The sequence below is a fragment of the Silene latifolia genome, chromosome 6, assembly GCF_048544455.1.
Source record: "Silene latifolia isolate original U9 population chromosome 6, ASM4854445v1, whole genome shotgun sequence".
In the NCBI taxonomy this organism is placed as follows: Eukaryota; Viridiplantae; Streptophyta; class Magnoliopsida; order Caryophyllales; family Caryophyllaceae; genus Silene; species Silene latifolia.
The window spans coordinates 66209869-66227154 of NC_133531.1; the positions used below are offsets into that span (position 1 = coordinate 66209869).

At 36.1% G+C, this 17286-nt stretch overlaps 1 non-coding gene across 1 annotated transcript; it reads left to right on the forward strand.

Annotated features, from left to right (window-relative positions):
* Positions 1-10905: 10905 nt before the first annotated feature.
* LOC141589138 (small nucleolar RNA R71) lies at positions 10906-11012 on the forward strand. The gene has a single exon (XR_012520088.1). It is a non-coding gene; the product is annotated as a small nucleolar RNA R71 (small nucleolar RNA).
* The last annotated feature ends 6274 nt before the right edge of the window (positions 11013-17286 follow it).

Consider the following 17286-nt stretch of genomic DNA (forward strand, 5'->3'; position numbering starts at 1 on the left):
CTATGTGATCGACTAGTCATCTCTTATGACTCTATATCACTTGAACTTGTCATCAATCGCATCACACTCTAGTCACTTCGAGACGTCACCTCATATAAGTGACTAGGGGCTAATACTATGTTAATCCGGTTCACTTAAATAGGGTTCAATATTGTCTCGACAACCTATTTGGAAAAAAAGTATTATAGGAAAAGAGTTTTGAATAAAACTCAAACGATGAATGTATTATCACATATGTAAAATTGATACTATATCAATTACTACATAATCTATAATCCATACTTAATATTGTATACATCCATACATCTCAACTCAATTGGAATGACATGATTTATCATGCTAAGCCTATGAAAAGGCTTTGGTTAGTAAGTCTTAGCAACACATTGTACTTTCCCTAACCTTACTATGTACTTTTTCCCTTTGTTATGTATAATCTTTATTATAAAACTTTTGAGTACGTGTCTAAATCCAATCTAGACATAGGCTTTCGAGCCTTGAATAGCTCCCACTGATCTCACAGTGAGTAGGGATAGGACCTTCGGTTATTGGAACGAACTACCATAGTTCCTCCAATTCATAAAACCGAATCCTTATATCATCCCTTCCTTCTTGCATATCTCAATACTGCAAGTGTACTTAATTTCCGTTGTGTATATCTCATTTGTTCAACTGCCTAAGATGTTTCTAGCAAATATCCTTCTTAAATAATATAGCCAAGACGGTTCTCTAACCATCCTTATGTGTTTAGAATATGGTTTTTGTGTAACTCCTTGCATACAAATCCATTAATTATTTCTACACACTTATCCTCTCTTATCTATCACTATAGATTTGGATACTAAAGATGTCTTGCATCTCTTTGTAGTCTCCCAATCACTTCTTCACGGAAGAGAGTATTGGCCCGTCATTCTCAACGAATAATATGTTTATCTACATATGAGACATAGAAGACATATCATTAGTGATTCTTGAGTACTAATGGATAGATTATATGGCTATATAGTGACTTTCACTTAAATTCGATTTATAACCTTTCGTCATACTCTAAGTATACGAATTATAAGAATGGCGATACATCTTAGCTTAATGAATTAATCCCGCAGCGGAAGCAAGTGGATTAAATTTCTACATGTTCAATACCTTTGAACTTGTCTAGACTCTTATCAATATAAGAATATTCATTTAACGCCAATATCCTTTTATTAGAACTATCTTTATAGGTCTGGATACCTTAGATATGTATTATTCCTCTCCTAAGTCTTTCATCATTCACAATGATCAATATGTCCCTTACATATAAGACTATTAACACCACATTACTCCCACTAAACTCCATGTATAAACAGAACTACTCGACAATTCGAGACATGTTTATCACATGATCAAAACATACAATTAAACTCCTTAACTTCTACTTAAGATTTCTTCTTAAGTTCGTATTCTACCTTAGGATAGTCGCGATTTACAAAACTCATGCAAGATGATTTTAGAATCCAACTATATCAAATCACATCCAAATACAATGAAGCGTTGTTGTTGCGTGCAAAACCCTTTGCCACCAATCAACCAAGCTAAATAAACATTTTCATGTTTATGCTTGCTATGGACTTTTGCGGAGTTGAAACTAGATAAAGCATCCTAATAAGTTACATGTTTGTAATTTCAAAAAATAACAAGATTCCTGTCTACTTAGATTTCGAAGAAATATTTACTGATTTTGACCAAGAAGGAACATCTTCCCACGTCTTATTCTCAGTTTGTGGTTCTTGAACATTTTCTCCCATTCTGTCTATAAGAAATGATCCTCTTTTCTCTAATAGACAGCATCACGAGCCACAAACCCTTTGTTCACGTGATCATGTAGGAAGAGAGACCACATGTTCACTATCGAAACAAGCTACAATTTAGGTACCATGCCTAACCATATCACATATGAAATGTAGATGATTGCTTTAATAATGTTTTGTTTTCGTGGAATAAATAAATACTAGACAAATTGTGCTAAAAACTACTTCCAACTTTATAGTAAAGATCCAATCATATCGTATAGGATTCTTTGTCACTTTCTAATATTATGAAGGTGAACTTGTGATACCATATCACACTCTTTATGGTATATATAAAAGTCTTCACTTTATTGTTCCCTATTTTTGACAAAGTACTAATATTTTGGTTTTATAATCTCAAGGTTTTGATACATTTAAACATTCATTTAACTTGTTCAAATAATCTCTCTTCTTACTTCATTAAGTGGATACCAAGTATCTACCGAGTTCGTTGGTAGAAGAGATGAAGAAGTAATAACCTTTTCTGATTGAAATTGTATTCGACCATACACTTCAAAGTGTAAATAGGGCGAATATCTTGCTCTATTCATGATCCTTCTCTAGAAAGAAGTCATGAATTAATCTTGCTTTGAATACAAGATTCGTACTGATCGAGGCCATTTGGTGTTCACAATTAAGTATATGTGGTCGTTGGTCAATGGTCGATACAAAACACAATTTATACTTCACAAACAACTCTACAATTAGTAAAGAGGTAAGTAAAGGTCGGATCCCAAGGGACGGGTATTGAAATGAGAATTCTATTGTAACTAGTGGTGTCTAGGGGTGTCACAAATTGGGTTGATGTAGAAGGTTACTAAACTAAAATAACAATGAAAATAAACTAGCAAGATGAATAAAATAAGGGGTGTAAACAATTGATTAAAGGCACTAGGGTGTCATGGGTTCATAGGGGAATCATGGGATATGATCATACAAACATGTTCTCAAATTATAAGCAAGCAATTATTGTTGTGATGGATTGAGTTGGGTTATATCTTACAATCCTAGGAAAGTTTGGGTCCCGGAGCCGAATCGATTAGATTGTACAACACCTACAAGTCGACTTAATCTTTCCTACTCAACACATGCATGGTCTAACAAGACTCGAGTTGGGTTATGTCTTACAAGTCTCATTGAAAAGATACGAGATGATAGTAAATGCAAGGATTCATAGGCTTAGCATTTCATCAAATATAACATGTGCATGTATTAAGATCAAAACAAGCAAGCAAATAAGATATGAAAGCATATTGATTTAAGCATGAATCATTCCCCATGTTGGTTTCCCCTAATCACCCATTAAACCCTAGCTAAGAGACTACTCACTCATTATCATGTTGATCATGCTAGCAAGGTTGTCAATCATACCAACAATATGAAACATGATGAATAAATGAAAGTAATTAGCAATAATTAAAAAGGGATTAAGAGATTATACCTACTAATGATTCCAAAATAATAATGCAAAGAATAATAGAAGAACTTGATGATTGATGGAAGGTTGTCAATCTCCCAATAAACCCAATAATCTTCTAATTACCCAAAATAAAGGAAGAACAAGAGAGAGATTAAAGAACTAAAACTTGGATTAAAACTTGATTAATACTTGATTACAATATTGAAGAGAGATTTGATTGATATTAACTACTCTAAATATTGATAAGAAGAACATGCTCCTCTAATTAGACTAATGGGGTATTTATAGTGAAAATTAGGGAGGATGCATTAGGGTTAACTAAGGGCTAAACTAGTAATTACACTTTTTAAGTTGAGCAAGGAGGACCCGGTATTTTCTGAGAGAAGGGCTTCTCTTTTCGTAGCTTGAAGAATGAAATCCGTCTTGTGCGTGAATGCAGTGCGGATTAGAGTCGGGACGGCCGGATTTGGGCTGCGCAATCCGAGCGGATTCAGGAGAGGGACGCTCGGATTGTTGAGGGGGAATCCGAGCGGATTCCAAGGAGGGACGCTCGGATTTGTCTTTGGCTGGACGGACGGATTGTCCGCAATCCGTTCGGATTGTTGGTCGACTTCAATTCTTCTTCTTTTCTTCCTTTTCTTCATAAATTCCTTGGGGATTTCCTTGGGGACGCAAGGATCCTTTCTCAACATTGTTCTTCTACTATAATATGTACAAAGGCCTTCTAGTCTTGTCTCTTCTTGATGCTTGGTCATTGAATACAATCAATTTAGCCTTGTTTTGCCATGAAAATGCAAGATTCTTACTCCTTTCCTACCAAGGAATCAAAATCTCAAAGAATATGCAAAACAAAGAACTAAAGATAAGAAATGACCCAAATAGGCACTAAAAAGCATGGAAACAATGGTAATTCGGGGGCTAAATATGCGCCAATTATGGTCACATCAAATATCCCCAAACCGAACCTTTGCTCGTCCCGAGTAAAGAGGTGACAAAGACTAGGACCAATACTAACCTATCCTAATAATAATAGCCGATATGAGACAATTAGCGGGTCTCACTCCGCCCCTTCAACTCACAACAAGACAACCATGAGGTAGGATGCCTTCTTGCAAGGCAAGGTGGGGCTTGCCAAAATGGCGATACATCCAAACATTAAAGCACACACAAAACAAGTAATGGATGCATCTACAAAAGAATAGCCACTTTCCTCATCTAAGTGGCGGAAATTATCTACAAGGGAAGCAATTTAAGGGTACATACTCCTTCATAGATGCAATTTCTTCAAACTACTAAGCCTAGAAGGATACCAATAAATCACCTCCAAGTTGTGTCAAGCTAGGGTACCTTTGTCCTCAATCGTTAAATGCTTTTGTCAAGAGTAGACTCCCTATGGTGTTAGAAACACTGGAGGATCGCGGAATTCCCTCTCTTGCCTAGACAAGAAGAAGGGTCGTCCCCTCTCTACCATGCACAAAAATGGATACGATGGATGAAGGGATCAATAGATATTTGAGTTTCATTTTGGGAGTTTGCTTTTGTTTTTGTTTTTCCCCCCAATTTCATGTGGCATTTGACATTTGAGAACACTTTTCTTGCCATTTCTTTTTGATTTTTGGCATTTCAATACTTGACAACTTTTTGTATTTCTTTTTGAAAGTCACCCCAATTAGTAACGAGGGTGCCTTGTATTTGAAGCTTTAGGAGTCTATTTTTGCTCCACTTTTCATTTGATGCATTTTTGCAAACTTTCTTTCACTTTTCATTTCTTTGAACTCAAATTTTTGAACAATTTCTTTTTGTGCCCATTCCCTTTGATGACAAAAATATGGTAGAACATGGATGAATGATGGAAGTATGCATGGTTTCAAGGGTCACCTTGGAATAAACGGTAGCCAAGGAGTTATCACACCACAAGGTACTCTTGACTCGGCCTTAAACCATGGGTCAAAGGATACTAGCATGACACATCCTAGGGTGTTTTACAAGCATTCTAACAAGCAAAGTCTTAAGAATAAAAAGCATCTACTAGGGCCTATATACACTTGTCAAGCTTCCCAAGTAGACGGTTTCGCAAAATTTTTCTAACATGCAAACTACATGCCATGATGCAACTAACATATAAACATCCTAATGCAAATGATTCTACCAACTAATATGCCATATAAACTAAATGCAAGTCCTAAGTTCACATTGTTGTACCGCATCAATCAAAATAAAGCCACATAGTCATTAACATAAAGAGGAAAAAGGAGATTGGAAAGATCATACCATGCGGTCTTCAATATCCTCATATCTCGGATGTGGCGTAGTCAATCAAAGTGAACAAGGATGAACAAACACAATATATACAAGACAATATATACAAAGGAAATGAACTTGTTTTTGGATTTTTAAAATTTTTATGGTTTTTGAAATTTTTAAATTTTTATGGGTTTTTGAATAAAAGTTAAGTGTTAGAATTCCCATCCCCACACTAATATGGGCATTGTCCTCAATGGCCAAAATGATGGAAATTATGCAAAGATGATGCATGATTTCTATACTAAATGCAATTCTACACTAAGCTACACTACATGATGCATGGTTTTTGTTATGACGGAGAGGATAATTTAGATTACCTCCCGTTGTGTATGCATTAACTTCCCCAAACCAAATAAGACACTATTGCTAATGTCAAGGATGGGTATAGTTCATGCACACACTAAGCTATGCATGAAACTAGATTGTCATTTTGGATTTTACAAATGGGAACAATAAAGAACACCTCAATGGTACCGAGGTGTGAGTCCTTTGATGTTGCTAGGACTAAACCAACAATGATCAAAAAGAAATAAAATACAAAGAGATATAGACACAAACCATGGGAGTGTAGGAGTCTCCAAGGCTTGCTAGTCCTCCATCATGCTATCATCATCATCACTTCCCTCATGAGAAGTGGTCACATTGCCACTTTCCTTGGCACTTTCTTCTTTACTTTCTCCATCATCTTGTTCATCATCATCTTCACCATCTCTTTCTTCATCTCCATTTGCTTCTTCCTCAATATTATCATCAAATTCTTCACCATTTCCAACAACCTCATTGTCTTCTACCACGTCCCTAGATGCACCCGGAAACAAGGCTTCTTTATCCGCCCAACTAGGCAAAGGACAAGATGGATCAAGGAGTCCTTGCCTAGCTAAATGTAAGAGGGGAGGATATTGAGCCAAATAAGCATTCTTCCGATCTTCATAAGCTTGCTTGTGCATGGCTTGCATAAGAAGAGTGACATAGTCTTTCCCAATTTCAACTCCTTCCGGTTTGAACTCTTCATACACAAAGGGGTAAGGCGGTATAACAATGGAAGAGGAGGGGGTTTCATGATCACCCTTTTGTTGTTGAATGATGTACTTGGCTTCTTCGGATAGGGGAAGTAGATAGTTGGTCCGGTGGACACTTAGACGACAAATCTTCGAGGGTAAGGTGAACGATCTAGCTTCACTTGTTAGCCATCCATACTTGGTGTCAAGAGGGTTTTGAGCAACCCACTTGAACTTGTTAATCATGATAGGCATATCAATACGATGGCCACCTTCCTTTGCCCTGTACTTGCTATCCTTATTGAAATTAGGATCAAAGTGCTTGGCTAGGACCGTGACTAGGCCGCCATTAACAATAACGGTTGTACCCTTCTTCCCACTATCAACATGGAGCCATCTATCAACCAATAGCCTCAAAGAATTGAAAGGCTTGGTGTGGATTCTTCCGATATTCAAAGCCGATTCAAGGAGAATAAAATCAAGTCTTGTGAAATGATTGGTGTCTTTTCTAGCAATTATGGTATTTCCCACAACTTTGTGCCATACTCTTATGCCCGGGTGATGGACCAAAAGAGCACGACAAGCATGAAAATCATCAAATTTCTTCCCGGAGATTGCCTCCCAAAGAGGCTCGGGGTCATACTTTCCATAATGCTTAAGATATCTCGATTCATCGCTAAGACCCAAAATTTCACCTAATTCCTCAAAGGTAATGCGTCTACTAATGTTAGCTAGACGAAACTCAAGATTTTCCTTATTCTCAACTTTGGTAACTTTTAAAGAACTTAAGAATTCCAAGACAAGGGAAGGGTATGTCGATTCCTTTGTTTCAAACAATTTCTTCAAACCCATGACATTGAAAAAGGCTTTTGTTTGTTCAAGAACACCCAATTTCTCCAAAGCATCTTTACATATGAATTTGGTGGATTGAATTGATTTCATAGCAAACTTGACAAATGTATTTCTATGGGTATCGGAAATAAAAGTTACCTCCGGATAATGCAAGAGTTGATCGATTACCGGAGTAGAAGGTGATGCTCCCATAGAAATTTGTTGTTGTTGTGGTTGCACTTCCAAGTTTGGTGTCGATACCACCATTGCCAAAGCTTTCTTTGTTTGGAGAGCTTTTTGCCTTTGAGAGAGAGCCTTTGCCTTTGGTGCCTTTGTTGCTCCCTTTGTCCTTGCCATTTGATGAACTAACCAAGAAAAGAGTCAAAAATCTTCAATTTGTAGAATGCCCAAATTGATTTGAAGGTGAAAGGCTTTGCCTTTATGAAATCAAAAATCGACTCAAGGGTTGAAGATTTTGTTCTTGGTTTTGATTTTTATTGATGATGGAGTGATTGATTTGTTGTTTGAAGGATGGTTTGATTTGATTTTGGTGGATTTTGTTGAGGGTTTTTGTTGTTGTGATGGAGAGGATGAGGGTTTTGATGTTATGGGTAGTGTCTATGAATGAATGAATGAAGGAATGAAGGTGGGAGGGTATTTAAAGGAGTCAAAATTTTCGAAAACGCAGGGGCAATCCGTGCGGATTAGGCCCAATCCGTGCGGATTCTGCAGCTTCAAAATTTTCAGAAACTCGCCTAAAGACGGGCGGATTCTGGGGAATCCGCTCGGATTCTTCTGTGATGGGACGGGCGGAATTGCTGTAGGACGGACGGATTTCAGTCCAGAGAAATTTCTTTGTTTTCTTCAGCTGCAAAGACTGGCGTCTTCTTCACAAGACGGACGGATTCTATGAGATGGGGCGTCTTTCGTAAATCCGCTCGGATTCTTTAACGATCATCAAGAATTCTCAATTTTCAGCTCGGCTCAGGAGGGCGTCTTCTCCAGCAGGACGCTCGGATTGTTGAAGACGGGCGGATTTTGTACAATCCGCTCGGATTCTGGTCCTTTGTACCCGGATTCATTCCATTCGTGCACAATGCATTTCCCTTTACCATTCTTCCATTCTTCTTCATTTCTTGTGTTCTTCATTGTGGGGGCACTACTAAGGCATGAATAGCCTAGGCAATTGCCATCCCCACACTAAGGTAAGGCACTACACATCAATTGAAGTCATTAGTCCCTCCCTCACTTCTCTCTTACATGACAATTATTTTGATCAAAGTAAATAAAAATCCAAAAATGACAAAAATGCAATACAAAAAATTGAAATGTAAGTTAGGGAGTTAGAAATATTTACAAGTGGTGGTTTAAGGAGGACTCCACCAAACTCTCATTCTTGATGAGATGTCAAGGGGGCATGTTCAAGGTGTTGTTGATGTTGCTCAACACCTTGAAGAAGTAATCAAAAGCTTGTTCATTATTATGGTAGAGGTCCTCAATAGACCGTGGCCCTTGTTGTTGATCATGATCGATGGCATGCCCAATGTAGGGATTAAAAATCCCTTCAAACTCGTCGTCCCAAAGACCACAAACTTCATTGAGTTGATCATTGAAAATCTCTTGCTTAGATGGAGACAACTCTCCCAATTTCTTCTCTTGGCCAATGAGGCCATCCTCTTCTTCCTTGGTTGATTTTGATGAGCCTTGCAAGCTCTCCTTGTCACAATTCACTTGCTCTTTGAATGGAGCATCTTCATCTTTCTTCTTCCATTGGAGTTCCGATTTCTTCCTTTCATCTTTCCGGCTATAATGATCAATCATGAAACATGGCTCATGCAAACGAGGAGCTCTCATGGTCTTGTCAAGATTAAAAGTTATGCTTTCATCTCCCACTTCTAGAGTGAGCTCTCCGTGTTTCACATCAATCACCGCACCCGCGGTGTGTAGGAAAGGTCTTCCTAAGATGATAGGAATGTTGGAATCTTCCTCCATATCAAAAATGACAAAGTCCACCGGGATGAAAAACTTCCCAATTCGCACGGGGACATCTTCCCATATCCCTAATGGTGTCTTCGCCGATCTATCGGCCATTTGGAGTGTGATATTGGTGCATTTAAGCTCTCCCATTCCCAACCTTTTACTTACCGAGTACGGCATGACACTCACACTAGCCCCTAGATCACATAAGGCTTTGTTGATCGTTGTGTCGCCAATGGTACACGGTATTGAGAAGCTTCCCGGATCCTTTAACTTTGGAGGTGAACTCCCTTGAAGTATTGCACTACTCACCTTAGTGAAGGCAATAGTCTCAAGTTTCCGGATCGACTTCTTCTTTGTGAGGATATCTTTCATATACTTTGCATAGGCCGGAACGTGATTGATTAACTCCGTGAAAGGAATTGAGACTTTTAAATTCTTCACAATCTCGATGAACTTTCCAAGTTGATCATCAAATTTGGGCTTGGCTTGACGACTTGGAAAAGGAAGTCTAATCACAATGGGCTCCTTCTCTTTGGCCTTGTCTTCATTTTTCTTTGAACCTTCTTCTTTTGATGATTCTCCATCTTTGGAGTTTTGCAAAATCTCTTCCTTTTCACTAGCTTGCACAACTTCATCCTCAACTTGCTTCTTCGGTGCCTCATACCTTGTACCACTTCTCAAGTGAATGACACTAACCGTTTCATGTCTAGGGGGATTACTTTGAGGTGGTAATTGCCCCTTTTGTCTTTGTGAGCTTGAAGATGCTAGTTGAGTCAATTGTGTTTCCAACATCTTGGTGTGAGCTAGAATGTTGTTGATGGTGGTGTCCTTTGCTTGGCTATCTTTTTGCATTTGAGTGAAAAATTCTTGTTGATTCTTTTGCATTTGGAGGACCGCTTTTTGGACATCAAAACCTTGGTCATTTTGGTGATTGTATGGATTTTGATTTTGGTAACCTTGGTTTTGATTGTAAAAGGGTCTTTGATTTTGGTTTCTCATGGGTGGTGGAGTGTAAGTTGTTTGAGGGTTTTGAACATTTTGGCTTTTGTATGAGAGATTTGGATGGAACTTGGTGTTTTCATTGTAAAAATTTGAATAAGGGGTACCACTCTTGTAAGCTTGGAAAGCATTAACTTGTTCGGTTGTTCCCCTACACTCACTTGGGTCATGACCCAAAGTTCCACAATTATCACATATCCCACTTGGGATTGATGAGGATGCCGTCATGGCATTGACATGATGCTTTGATGATTTTGAGTTTTCCTCAAGTCTAGCAATAGCTTGTTCAAACTTCAAGTTGATTGTGTCAATGTGAGCACTAAGTTGAGCACCCAATTGAGTAACGGAGTCCACTTCATACTTTCCTCCTCTAGTAGCCTTGCGAGGTCTACTATATTGTGAATTATGGACCGCCATTTCCTCAATCTTGTTCCATGTTTGATTGTCATCAACTTCGGTGAACATTCCATTTGATCCCATATTGAGAATGTTCCTTGAATCTTCATATAAACCATTCCAAAATTGTTGTACTAAAAACCATTCGCTAAGTCCATGGTGAGGACATGAGCGACAAACACCTTTGAACCGCTCCCAAGCTTCATACAAAGATTCTTCATCCCTTTGCTTAAAACCCGTAATTTGAGCTCTTAGCATGTTAGTCTTTTCCGGTGGGTAGAATTTTTTGTAGAAAGCTAGAGCTAACTTCTTCCAAGAATCTATTCCAAGGGTGGCCTTATCAAGGCCCTTCAACCATTGCTTTGCGGTGCCGATTAACGAAAAAGGAAATAAGACCCATCTTATTTGGTCTTGAGTCACGCCCGTTTGAGAGATAGCATCACAATAATCACAAAAGGTTTCCATATGAGAATGAGGGTCTTCACTTGGCATCCCCCCAAATTGGCTCCTCTCAACTAGTTGAATGAAGGCGGACTTGGCAATAAAATTTCCGGTGAGATGTTGCGGTGTAGGAGTACCATTTGGTAGATTCTCCTCGGTGGGTATAGAGTGTGACGAGAATTTAGGCATTGTAGGTGGATTTTGTGGGATATTGTGTAATGGGTTCTCTTCTCCTTCTATTGCGAAAGGATTGACAAACTCACTAGTGGGTTGAACAACTTCACCAACACCTCTCAAATTCCTCCTAACAAGTCTCCTATTATTCGTCAAGGTTCTTTCGATTTCACGGTCAAAAGGTAACAAATCACCTTGTAACCTTCTAGACATGCAAAATATCAAACAACTCAAAAACAATTAGAACAAACCTTGAGGAGTTCTACTTCCCCAAGGTGAAAGAGACACAACTAATAACAATAAAAGAAATCTTAAATCAATTAAACACCGTCCCAAGAACGGCGCCATTTTTGATCGAGGCCATTTGGTGTTCACAATTAAGTATATGTGGTCGTTGGTCAATGGTCGATAAAAAACACAATTTATACTTCACAAACAACTCTACAATTAGTAAAGAGGTAAGTAAAGGTCGGATCCCAAGGGACGGGTATTGAAATGAGAATTCTATTGTAACTAGTGGTGTCTAGGGGTGTCACAAATTGGGTTGATGTAGAAGGTTACTAAACTAAAATAACAATGAAAATAAACTAGCAAGATGAATAAAATAAGGGGTGTAAACAATTGATTAAAGGCACTAGGGTGTCATGGGTTCATAGGGGAATCATGGGATATGATCATACAAACATGTTCTCAAATTATAAGCAAGCAATTATTGTTGTGATGGATTGAGTTGGGTTATATCTTACAATCCTAGGAAAGTTTGGGTCCCGGAGCCGAATCGATTAGATTGTACAACACCTACAAGTCGACTTAATCTTTCCTACTCAACACATGCATGGTCTAACAAGACTCGAGTTGGGTTATGTCTTACAAGTCTCATTGAAAAGATAGGAGATGATAGTAAATGCAAGGATTCATAGGCTTAGCATTTCATCAAATATAACATGTGCATGTATTAAGATCAAAACAAGCAAGCAAATAAGATATGAAAGCATATTGATTTAAGCATGAATCATTCCCCATGTTGGTTTCCCCTAATCACCCATTAAAACCCTAGCTAAGAGACTACTCACTCATTATCATATTGATCATGCTAGCAAGGTTGTCAATCATACCAACAATATGAAACATGATGAATAAATGAAAGTAATTAGCAATAATTAAAAAGGGATTAAGAGATTATACCTACTAATGATTCCAAAATAATAATGCAAAGAATAATAGAAGAACTTGATGATTGATGGAAGGTTGTCAATCTCCCAATAAACCCAATAATCTTCTAATTACCCAAAATAAAGGAAGAACAAGAGAGAGATTAAAGAACTAAAACTTGGATTAAAACTTGATTAATACTTGATTACAATATTGAAGAGAGATTTGATTGATATTAACTACTCTAAATATTGATAAGAAGAACATGCTCCTCTAATTAGACTAATGGGGTATTTATAGTGAAAATTAGGGAGGATGCATTAGGGTTAACTAAGGGCTAAACTAGTAATTACACTTTTTAAGTTGAGCAAGGAGGACCCGGTATTTTTCGAGAGAAGGGCTTCTCTTTTCGTAGCTTGAAGAATGAAATCCGTCTTTGTGCGTGAACCGTGCGGATTAGAGTCGGGACGGCCGGATTTGGGCTGCGCAATCCGAGCGGATTCAGGAGAGGGACGCTCGGATTGTTGAGGGGGAATCCGAGCGGATTCCAAGGAGGGACGCTCGGATTGTCGGGCCGGACGGACGGATTGTCCGCAATCCGTTCGGATTGTTGGTCGCCTTCAATTCTTCTTCTTTTCTTCCCTTTTCTTCATAAATTCCTTGGGGATTTCCTTTGGGACGCAAGGATCCTTTCTCAACATTGTTCTTCTACTATAATATGTACAAAGGCCTTCTAGTCTTGTCTCTTCTTGATGCTTGGTCATTGAATACAATCAGTTTAGCCTTGTTTTGCCATGAAAATGCAAGATTCTTACTCCTTTCCTACCAAGGGATCAAAATCTCAAAGAATATGCAAAACAAAGAACTAAAGATAAGAAATGACCCAAATAGGCACTAAAAAGCATGGAAACAATGGTAATTCGGGGGCTAAATATGCGCCAATTATGGTCACATCACGTACACACCAAGAGATTCCCAATCAAATGGTTTGGGACACTAGTCAAAACTAGTTTCTTAATGCAATTTTCAATCAAGAATTGAGAAATGATAGGGGTCACCAACTTGAGTCTTATAATATATATATATATATATATATATATATATATATATATATATATATATATATATATATATATATATATATATATATATATATATATATATATGTCATCTATTTTTGGTTTGAATATAATTACCTTGATTTGTATGGTTTCACCATAAACTTAATCGTGGTATATAAGGGCACAACGCTTGTTTTAATTGCACAATAGTAAAACCCTTTGCGTTTTTCTACAAAAACTTGAATTATATTCTTATTTAGACTTAGTGTACATCATAACAATTATTGAGGCACAATTCTAAATACAAAACTAAAATGAATACACTATAACACTTATATGGATGAAATGGCAACTACCCTAGTTCCATTCATGTAAATTTCTGGATTTATTCTTGCTAGTCGTCGTACGATTATTCAATGTTAGGATTCTAAGGATTTAAAAAACCCTCGGATTGTTTTATGAACACGTCCTCCTTTAAATACCCATTTAGAAAGGTGGTTTTGACGTCCTTTTGCCATATTGCATAATCATGAAATGTGGCAATTTCTAACATGATTCACAGATTTGTATCAAATACTCATGACGTGATAATTTGCAAGAATGCAATGTCAATGTGATTGATATTCAAGAAGGAATATGTTGGAGTCACACAACCAACTTCCTTGATCTTTACTTATTTGGGGTTTGTATCTAATTTAGTGTCTAATACTTTCTCTTTCGAGCCTATTTCTATCCTTAACAATTAAGATAGTTACTTACTTCTTATTGCTCCCACTAACTTTAAGAATTTCCATTTGATGAAGACTTATCTTCATATAAATTCCTAGTTAATCCTTTACAAGGATGAACTCTATAGTGGTATTTGATCAATCAAAATTTCTGACAAATCAATTTACCAATTTAACATTATCATGTTCTTAACAACTTAAGTGCTTGATGACAAGTGTTTAGCTTGAGCAATAAGACTTTTGAACCATAGACGGATAGATGATATTATCAAAACATATTTTGACTAATCATTACCTCTAGTCATATTTCTTCAAAAGAAATCATACATATGCATGTTAGGAATTTTAAGATACTAATCTTATATGACATAGGACAACTCCTATCGACTTCTATGGAATAGAACGATTCGTATGGAACTAGTCCATGCCCTATTTAAATGGTTCATTTGAGGATTTAGAAAGAAATTATACTTGTCATTAGTAATAGTGGTTTAGCGGAGACTCGTGTTATAATCGAATGATATTGTATATGAGTAGGAGCGATAATAAAGAACAATATAAAACAACGAAATAATGGGAAAAAACAACGTTCATCGTAATTAATGAAAATATTTTAGCATGTTTTAGCATTTATATAATGACCTCCACCCAATTATATAAACGATTCTGAGATCCAAATCCATATTAACTTGGGCACGGGAAACCGATACATCCCTCACTAATATGACTCGGTGGGTTAACTCTTTAACCGATTCTAAAATTAGAACTCTTGATCGATGAAATTACGTTAAGTTCATCTCTAGCCTCGTAACATAAGACTAATCTTCATGTCCCGTTGAGACCAACCGAATTTCGCATGTAATAACTAGTTATTACCCCACTTACCCAATGAAAAATGAAAGTACCCCCAGAAACGGAATCTACCCCAAATGTCAAAGGGATTCTTGGGTCCTACTATTTGGAAAGGCTAATCTCAATTTTAAATATGTGAAAGGTCTTGTCGATTTATTATCTATCACCTTTTATGTGAACTATATTAGTGAACTACGATAATTATAATCGACACGGTCGAAAAACGATATATATAAAAAAATGCATGAGATGTTAATGGCGATTTGGCAATGCATGTAACATATAAAGAAAAATGCAAAGCAATAAATAAATTTCCTAGTATGGCCTTCCTAAAATAGAAAATCTAATTTTCTATTACAAATTCGGAAATCAAATCCATTGGTCCCTTGAACTTCAAGTGACATGCCTCCCAAGGAAACACCGTCTTGATCGGAACTCCTTTCCGAATCGCCCCGTCTTTAGGAATGAGCATATATGTTTAATCAAGTTGAATTATTGTCAAAAATTGATTATAATATGTATCTAACATGCCAAATTATGTGCCAAATCGCCCTATTTAAACTTATATCGTAAATATAAACCGGTTTTATGGTTATTCGCGATATTTAACTTATTAAAATCACAAAATAATACTAAAATCAAATTTTAGTCCAAGTTAATTATCCTAACCTTTTAGGACTCAAAAATTAGTTAGTAATCAATTTTTGACAATAATTCAACTTGATTAAACATATATGCTCATTTTTTACCTTAATATCATAACCTTATATGAATAAATCCAAATTAAATTACAAAAATTTCAAAATTTGAATTTTAAGTTTTTTAAAATTCTGGAATAATTCCATGACACTCATAATGTAAAAAATCAAGGTTAAAATTTTCGAATTTATTTCGTGAAAAATATAGTTGCAATTTATCGGTTTTAGCTAATAAAACATCTAAAACATATGAAGATTAATATAATCAATGTTCCAACTTTAGATCTGATATGTGAGATACAAATTCAACCTAAAATAATTTTCTCATGCCATTTAATTTGTTTTAGCTATTTATGCTAAAATAGTCACCATTTATGTCATTTTTACACCTAAAAATTCATAAATCATGCAAAATAAATCAAGTTCATCTAACATTGTACACAAAGTGAGTAAAATGTGCATGTGACAACATATTAAAATTTTATGGCCTGTTTCGAAGTTTAACTAATTTTAACCATTTTACCTCCATTTATGTCATTTTTATCTCATAAAAATCATAAATCATGCAAAATAAATCAAATTTATACGAATTTTACATACAATAAGTAAAATATGCATGTGAGATCATATAAAAAATTCAAGGTCAGAAACTTTGTTTAACTATTTTAAGCATTTTAAACACTATTTTATATATTAAAATATAATAAAATTACTAAAAATTAATAAAATGAGCCAAAAATTGCCATAAATCATCAAAATGACCTAAATTTATTTTAGAACCAGAATATATGACATACAAAAATTTTCGTGAATTAATCATATAAATCACAAATTTCTAGTTTTAATTTAGTCGGAAAAACTAAGCCAATTATGCATGCAACAACCAAAGCTCTGATACCGCTTGAAAGGATACTCTACCCTCTAATTAAAATCATTTAATTTTAGATCTAAATAACTCTTTTAATTAGATGTTGATCTTATACATGCATAACAATATATAAATAGATAAGTAAAGAAAATATTTCTTACAATATTCAAAACGGTTTTAAGGGCACAAGTAAGAACACCTTTATTACTTGTTCTTGAGCTCAAAATAAATGGATGATCCTCCTTGTTTAAATAGTGTGAGAGCCTCCTCTTAATTGCACCAAGACAACTCCTTATTTCTAATTAATATATTAACTAGATATATATATAATTAGAGACCTTAAAATATAATCTAATATTTTGTATTACTACTTCTAGTAATTTATAAATTAGATTTTAGAACAATTATATCTCAAAATTTATTTTAGAGAAAAAGTGTAGAGTAAGAAGTGAGACAAAATGTTAGAGTGAATGAATGAATAAGAACAATTCTTATTATTGTTGGCGGAGTGGAAAACTGGTGGGGAGGGGTGTCCAAGAGGACCAATGCATGCCCATT